This window comes from Nuphar pumila, chromosome 2 (assembly GCF_984573655.1).
Source record: "Nuphar pumila chromosome 2, dmNupPumi1.hap1.1, whole genome shotgun sequence".
NCBI classification, from domain to species: domain Eukaryota; kingdom Viridiplantae; phylum Streptophyta; class Magnoliopsida; order Nymphaeales; family Nymphaeaceae; genus Nuphar; species Nuphar pumila.
Genome location: NC_143250.1, coordinates 60,949,088 through 60,957,924, shown reverse-complemented (window position 1 = coordinate 60,957,924; position 8,837 = coordinate 60,949,088).

The following is an 8,837-nucleotide window of genomic DNA, read 5'->3' as shown; positions in this document are numbered from 1 at the left end:
TTTTTATTATTTTTTTGTCAATACAAAACGATTCACTTGAGTATCAGTATCCGCCCGATACAGCAGAATCGGTGGCCCTACGATACAGGGCCGATATTGATACTGACAACATTGGCTTAATAAACCCTGGTTTGTCCCTCTTGCTGACAAGGCTTTGGCCTTAGGATATACACCTGAGTATTGAAACTTGTGGCATCTTTCAACTTGAATGTCTTAAAGCTGGCATACCAAATGTAAGACCCACAATTTTTCAGTTCAAACTCTGAATAAATTCTTGAGGTATTTTTCAGTGAAAAATAGCGTTTTTACCGTAAAGCGAATCAAACTGATTCCTGCGACTCAAATATACTTAGGATATTCATATCTTCACGAATATATGCTCAAACACTCTGGAAGCCATAACTTTCTACTTGAACGAAATCAAGAGATTTGTACGAGTCAACTTTCTTAGTTACATCAATACGAAGATAATGGCCTACTCAGAATTTTTTGGAAAAAAAATACCGAAAACTCGACTTTTTTGCGGGACCCACGAAAATGTTGGTGGGACCCACAGAAATATTTCTAAAAAAATATTCTAGAATATTCTAAAGCCTTCCAGAGCCTTTCAGCACCTTCCAGGGAATATTCCATGAAATATTTCTTCTGGATAAGATCAAACAGTCAGATGGATAAGATCAAAACTAATTTTTGAAAAAGCTATGGACTAAAATAGAAATTCTAAAACTTGGGGCCAAAGTTTCAGAATCTATAAATAGGGGTGCCCTCTCTCTCTCTAAAAATCACCACCCCCCTTCTCTCTAGCCCTTTCTCTCTCTAGAACCTCCGCTACCTAGCCCAGTAGATCTGAGCCTACCTGACCTGGTCTGAGCCTGCTTGATCTGGTCTTAGCCTGCCTGACCTGGTCCTAACCCACCTGACCTAGGTCTGAACCTACTTGACCTAGTCCAAACCCAGTTGACTTGACTTGAACCTAGTTTGGTTTGAAGTCAAAGTCTAAGTCCTTTTTCGTCCGAAGTCCAGAGTTGATCCTTTTTGAAGTCGAACCTCGTTCGAAGCATCGAAGCATTCCAGAGTCGTTTCTTCCTCAAATCGAAGTAAGTTCGCTTCATTAATCTCTCTCTCTCAAGTATTTAATTGTTTGTATATAGCATATACTTTCTGAAGTAGTATCTTGTTTTAGTTCTTGGTTGAGCCCCTTTTGGACACTTCGGTGTTCACCTGCTCGCCTCGTAACTATCATCGGATATATATGTTCAAATATGCAGTATTTGTGTTCTTAAAAATGGTATCTCACCCTAGTTCTTGGTTGAGCCCTTTAGATCACTTCGGTGTTCACCTGCTCACCTCGTAACTATCATTGGATGCAGATCTAGGTGTATATCTGTGGATTCTGCCGACGCGTCTTATATCGCACAGGCTATGTAATTTACTTTTGCCGTCGCGTTGTATGATGTCAAGGCTTCTGTTTTTCTGCACTTCCGATTATGCATTTACTTACGTCATCGTGTTGAATGACACCAAGGCTCTTGCTTTCTGCAAATATATACGTAGAATATTTCGTTCAGTTACACACTCTGAACAATAGTATATGCATTTCCTTTACGCCGCCGCTGTATAAAGCCTAGGCTTCTGCTTATACTACATATATGGCGCGTAAATGAGCGTTCAAATGGAGATCAACTCCAAATCGCCAATGTGATTCCCTTACCGCTCCTCGTTCAAGATTCTGCTTGACGAATGAAGCCCCTATTGGAAAGGCTTCGTTTTTTGGCAAAATGTTCTTTACGTAAAGACTAAGTCAATTACGTATGGTCTGGCTATGGCCCAGGGTTCCTGCAACCTTGATGGATGCAAAGTACGCACAATGGTGCGCATCCATTTCCTGAGTTAAGCGTAGCGATTTTCCGCCAAAGAGGGAAGATGCCGCTGAAATGGATAAAAAAAATGCACGCTTTCTCCGTTAAAGAGAGGAAGTGCTGCTGAAATTTCTGAAGAAGCTAAGAAGAGCTCAGAAAGAACGTAGCAGGATACTCTGTCATATAGCGGAGTGCTACCCAGTTCATGGAATGCTTTCTACGATGTAGAAAGGTTCGTCACACCACTACCGATAGAGCAGGGGAGGTGCTGACGAAATGGCTGGCAGAAGAGCTGCCGAAATCAGTTGAACGACATAATAATGTTCGTTGATGGAACAATGCCAGAACGGCTCGTATCTCTGTGCCTGCGAGGGAACCTTGCTAGTAAGGGCCGTTGAACCAGAGTAGAGGTTGCGCATTAACCAGGTTTGGACTCGTTGCATAAAAATACGCCGAGTAGCTGATTCGTAGAGATCGAGTCATGTGCATGCTCATTGAGAATTATTAGACAACCGGACTCGTAAGGGCCGTTGTGCCAGAGTGTGTTGTTTCCACCGAAAGAGGTGAAGTGCTCATCCAGGCCGAAGTGCCGAGAGCAGGGTTAAGCATGCATATGAATAAAACTTTTGTTCCACGGTGAAAGCCGTGTGGTTGATTGGGGTCGGGTACATACTTCTCAAAGGCTGCCCTATAGGCATGCAATGTTCGTCAAGTAATTGTAAGACCGGCAGGCTCCCTTCAGAATTTCTCACCGAGGAAGACGGTGATGTTGCAGCCTTAAGTGACATATATTTCACCCGAACCTGATAGAGTTCATTGATGGCCTTCGTCACTCAGAGGTATGGAGGTCGTGGTTATCCTTAAATATCTAAGGATTGAACCCAACTACTGCAGTAGCAGAATGCATTCGAATACCTAGTAAGGATCTCTTCTGGTATGTTGTACTGTCCTACTAGGGGGATGGGGTCAACAGGCCTCTGGGGTATCTAAAATACATAGAATAATCAACCCCTAGATCGTCGCATTGTCACCCACATATGAGTCCCTAAGCCCAAGGGGAGGTGCAATTATCGAAACAAAGCATTAGCTTAGGTACATCGATACTTTGAATGTATGAGTGGATGGACGTTGTTGAGTCATTCATGTATAACCTTTGTGAAGGTGTCATGATCGGTATACAACTAGACTGACTGGGCAAAGACCCGTGTTGTATCTGCACGGTTAAGCGAAGCTCGAGGAGATGTCCTTAGATGCGTGGGACACGGATGTGCCAAGTATGAAGACTTGAGCTAGACATCCCTTTGAGACCCGAAAGAGGTCAAGGCTAAGTCGTAGAGACTTGAGCAGATGTTCAACTCATAGCTCTGAGGAGGCTATTGCGATATACGCTAATTCTTGGAGGCTTGAGCGTCGTTATTATGAATTGCGACTCTGAGTAGTCATCGTATGTACTTGAGTTGAATGGATGTGTGATTGCTTGCTTACCAGACCATTAGTGGTTCTGATCCCGTTTAATGGGGATTTTAGGTGTTGGACCTGCGTTGCGATAAGCTGAGCAAGGCGACATCGAGTTCCAAGGATTCTCTAGACAGAGTTGTGTTGCTTCCTTTTATTGAACCTATACTGTTTTTTCAAGCAGTGATGTTGTAATAAACATGTGGTTTTCGATAAAATGGAACTTTTCGGTGGTCAACGAGTTGCTTGACCACATACCTGCAACGTGCTCGGAGTTTTCTAAAACTGACGACTCATTATTGTCTGATTCCGCTGCTAAAAGTTTTTGTAAGTTTCGCTGCAAAGAAAAAAAATTCATGAAAATTTTAACTTAGCTTTGTTTTGGAAATTCGGGGCGTTACACCAAACCACTAGAATCCCTATTTAATCATTATCATCATAAATTTGACACCCACAATCAAATTTTACAAGTAACAACTATATGTTTCACTCTGTTTGCCCTTGATTAAGGGTTCACCGTTATGAAATCCCAATTATAGCCAAGAGCTATATATTACTCTCCTTAGGCCTTGTTTGGAAATTGACACAAATACTGAACCCATAGTTATCATGGTTTTGGAAAATCCATGTGCACGTTTGGGCTCATTGGTATGACTCTCATGTAGGGATGGCAGTGGACCGGGGGACAACCGGGCCCCGCCCCGCCTCGCCCCGTTTGGACTGGGGATGCAGGGCATGAAACGAGGACGGAGGCGAGGATGGACTTACGCTTTCCCCCGCCATGCCCCACCCTGTCCCCATCTCAATCCCCGCCCCGCCCCGTCCTGTCCCCAATCCTTTAAGGGATGTCTATAGACCAAGGGGAAGTGGGGCCCCGCCTCGCCCCCGTTTGGACCGGGGAAGGAGGACATGAAATGGGGATGGAGGCGGGGGTGGAGGTTAAAATCCATCCCCATGAGGGGATGGAGGTTCAGATTTTGAAACAGGGGGTCCGCCCCCACCCCCGGTCCACTGCCATCCCTACTCTCATGAGGATTTACCACTTCCAACCGGTTGCCTATTTGAAATGCCACTTTAAAACTGCATTTAAAATGTTGGAAGAGTACTGAAAGAGGAACTGAAGCAGTCAGAAGCTTGATCAACGTGGAAACCAGGGTGATAGTTGGCAACTACCACCTTATTAAGGTGGTAACTAAGATGAGAAGCTGGAAGTGGAAAATGTCACCTCAGTTGTTTTCAGTCCTCCCCAAATAGGGATAACAGTCAACCGGGGGAAACTGGGCCATCGCGCCTTTCCCTGTTTGGACTGGGGATGGAGGACATGAAACGGAGATGAATGCAGGAATGAAGGTTAAAATTAAAATTTGTGCGGGCATGGAGGAAAGGATGGACTTACGCTTTCCACCCACTACAAGAAAAATGGTCATTAGCGACGGAAGTTTGCGACGGATTTTTTCTGTCGCAACTTTGCGGTGGATTAACGAGAGAAACAAATCCGTCACTAAAATCCATAATATTTACAAAAATAACGACGGAAAAACTTTTGTCGCCAAATTCTTCGCCAATTAGCGATGGCTTAGCGACGACATGTTTTTGTCATAATACCCGCAACATTTAGAAACGGATTTGGCGACAGTGGTTTTCCCATCGCTACATAGCGACGACGTTAGCGATGGAAATATTTCGTTGCTAACTGGTCATGTAAATTTATGACGGAGTTGCGACGGAAGTAAACCGTCGCCAAATCCATCGCTAAGTTTCCCGTAAATCCCTAATCAGAACCCTTCTTTCTCTTTCCTGTTTCGTCTCTCCTGCCCGACGCACTCCCCCGACCACCGCCCTCTCCCGCCCGATGCACTCCCCGGTCCGTCGCCCGTCACTCCCCGGTCCGTCGCCCGTCACTCCCCGGTCCGCCGCCCATCCCTCCCCCGACCCATCGTCGTACGTCGACCCCCGCCCGACGTCTCCCAGGTAAGTGGGTCATTTTTTTTTTGCAGGGGGTCGCCCCCCCCCCCTGCCTCGTTCTTTTTTTTCGACAAAGGGGGCGCCTGCCTCATTTTTTATTTCCGACAGGGAGGGTCGCCTTCCTGCTTCTTTTTTTTCGGCCGGAAGGGGCGACCCCCTGCCTCATTTTTTTCCCGTCAGGGGGTCGCTCCTACTGCCTCATTTTTTTATTCGGCAAGGGCGGGGGGGGACCTCTGCCTCATTTTTTTTCTGACAGAGGTCGCCCCTTGCCTCATTTTTTTATTCCAGCAGGGGGTCGCCCCCCTGCCTCCTTTTTTTTCAGGCAAGGGGTCCCCCCCTTGCCTCTTTTTTTGGGGGGTAGGGGAGCGACCCCCTGCCTTGTTTTTTTTTCGACAGGGGGTCGCCCCTGCTGCCTCATTTTCTTTTTCGGCAGGGGGGGCGACGGGCCGGGGGGCACTCGACGATCGCCGAGTAACTGAACCACGGCATCACCCCGTGCCTGCCGCTCCGGGGGACGACCACTGCCTCCTAAGACCTCATGCCGCAGTCGTACATTGCTGGCCTACTGACTGGCCGAACTCAAAAATATGTTGGGTCGAACGAAGAGGTGGTCGATGCTTGAAAGGCGTTCTGCCTCATCGGAATCTCGTCCGAATTTGATATTTATTCTAAATTTTTTCCTTCGCGCAGAGGGTGACATCATTTTAACACAGTGTCTCTTGCAGATTTTTCAACAGATCCAGTTTGTGCCCCGCCACCCGTGGTAAGTAAGCGACAAAAATAATGCAAATCGGGTAAATAGCCGTGGTGAGTAAGTGATGCAAGCGCGTCACATGTTATTTAATTTATTGGATGCAACACTTTATTGTTCACACACTCACTTAGTTGTTGATATCTAGAACTGCTTTGTTGGAGTTTGAAGATCATGCTGAGCATGATTTTAATGTATAAGAATAGAAGTGTTCTTATTTTTGGAGTACGGATTTCATGCTAGGCATGATAGTAGTTAGCGAGATATTGGAGTGTGTTTGTTGCAGGTACATGTTTGACATTTTTTTATATGAATGTTTTTGATGTATTGCAATGTTTGATGTGATTGTATCCATGCTTGCATGTAGTTACTTTCAATTTGATTATGACTTACATGTGAAATTGTATAATGAAAGCATGCTTTAAATGAATGTATCATGTTATGAATAGTTTGCACATGAAAATATTAAGTTATCAATACATGCATCATAATTATTGTGATTGTATGACATCATATATTGCATGATAAATTGATATTTTCTTCATCATAACATTCTAATGATTCTCTTTTAACTGGTTAGGATACTATTCGTAACATCATACGATAAAAATGACTGCAAACCGTGAATGAATGTATCGTAGGATAGTTGACAATGAGTTATCGCATGAATATATGGATGGTGTTGAAAGTTTTATTGAATTTGCAACGGCAAGTGTCAGAACAGTGGATCCCACAATTTTTTGCCTGCCTTAGAACACATATGAGCATGATAGAATCATATATAAAGTTTTTTGCCTACCTTAGAACACATATGAGCATGATAGAATCACATATAAAGTTTTTTGACTGCCTTAGAGCACATATGAGCATGATAAAATCACATATACAAATTTTTTGCCTGCCTTAGAACACATATGAACATGATAGAATCACATATAAAGTTTTTTTACTGCCTTAGAACACATATGAGCATGGTAGAATCATATATACAGTTTTTTTATTGCCTTAGAGCACATATGAGCATGGTAGAATCACATATAAAGTTTTTTACTGCCTTTAAAACACATATGAGCATAATTAAATCACATATAAAGTTTTTTAACTACCTTAGAACACATATGAGCATGATATAATCACATATACAGTTTTTTGCCTGCCTTAGAACACATATGAGCATGATATAATCACATATAGAGTTTTTTGCCTGCCTTAGAACACATATGAACATGATAGAATCACATATAAAATTTTTTTACTGCCTTAGAGCACATATATATGAGTATGATAGAATCACAAAATTAGTTTTTTTGCTGTCTTTAGAACACATATGAGCATGATAGAATCACATATAAAGTTTTTTTACTGCCTTAGAGTACATATGAGCATAATAAAATCACATATACAGTTTTTTTGACTGCCTTAGCGCACATATGAGCATGATTGAATCACATATAAGTTTTTTTTACTGTCTTAAGAACACATATGAGCATGATAGAATCACATATATAGTTTTTTTACTGCCTTATAACATATATGAGCATGATAAAATCACATATACAATTTTTTTACTGCCTTAGAACACATATGAGCATGATAGAATCACATATAGAGTATAATTTATTTCAGTATATTTTGTTTATCAATACTGACCTTTCTTTTCTCGTGTATGTTGTTGTCGATAATCAGCGTAGTGGAGCTGAAGGGACAGATCAAGACAATGAACAAGAGGACACACAAAATCTTGGCGATGATTAGATTCATGTGTTGAATTTGTTCTACCTTCTTTTTGTTTCAAAAATGTAAATATTGAATTGTAAATAATTAGAACTTGCGAATTTTACAGTAGATCGATTAATTGTTTTAGTTTCCTTTTATATGTATTTTGATGTGTACTTTATTTTTTATTCACAGGAAATATAAATCGTATCATGAGAATTTTTTTCTCGATATTTAATTTTCAAATATTTTTTTTAAATTTTATTCCTTGTTTGCGACGGATTAGCGACAGATATATCCATCACTAATTACTATTAGCGTTGAATGTAGCGACGGATTAGCGACGACTATAAATCTGTCGCAACACCAAAATCGTCGTGTAGTAACGACGACCTTGCGATGGATGTTGGCATTCGTTATTATGTCGCAACTTAGCGACGAAATTGGCGACAGATACATTCTGTCGCTACTTAGCATCGAAAAATTTGCGATGGAAGCTATTTGTCTCTAATCCGGCATTAATCTGTCGCTAAGCTGTTTAACAACGGATTAGCGTCGGATTAGCGACGAATTTAGGTCATCGCTAATCCACAGGTTTCTTGTCCGCCCTGCCCCATCCCCAATCCTTCTTTAAGGATGGCAATGGATCGAGGAGAAACAGGGCCTCACCCCGCCTCGCCCCATTTGAACCGGGGATGGAGGACTTGAAACAAGGATGGAGGCAAGGATTGAGGTTAAAATCAGAACCCCTGTGGGGATGGAAGCTGGGATGGAAGGCATGGTTTTCATACGGGGTGGAGGGTGAAGCCCTTGTCCCCCGCCCCGGTCCACTACCATCCATATCCCCAAATAGTCAGTGCCATTAATGACACTACCCTGGGGCAAATCCAATGATCGAGTCAGTGCACATATAAAATATTTGATTCTTGTGGGTATACACAAACAAACAAAGGTGTAAACGTGCTTTTTAAGTTAGCCCTATTACATATTGTATAGTATTGTGTAAACACATGGTCACAAATATTGATATCGGTTATATCTTGGTGAGGCTATTTCTTGCGATATTATAGGTTTGGTGATAAATCTTTAAA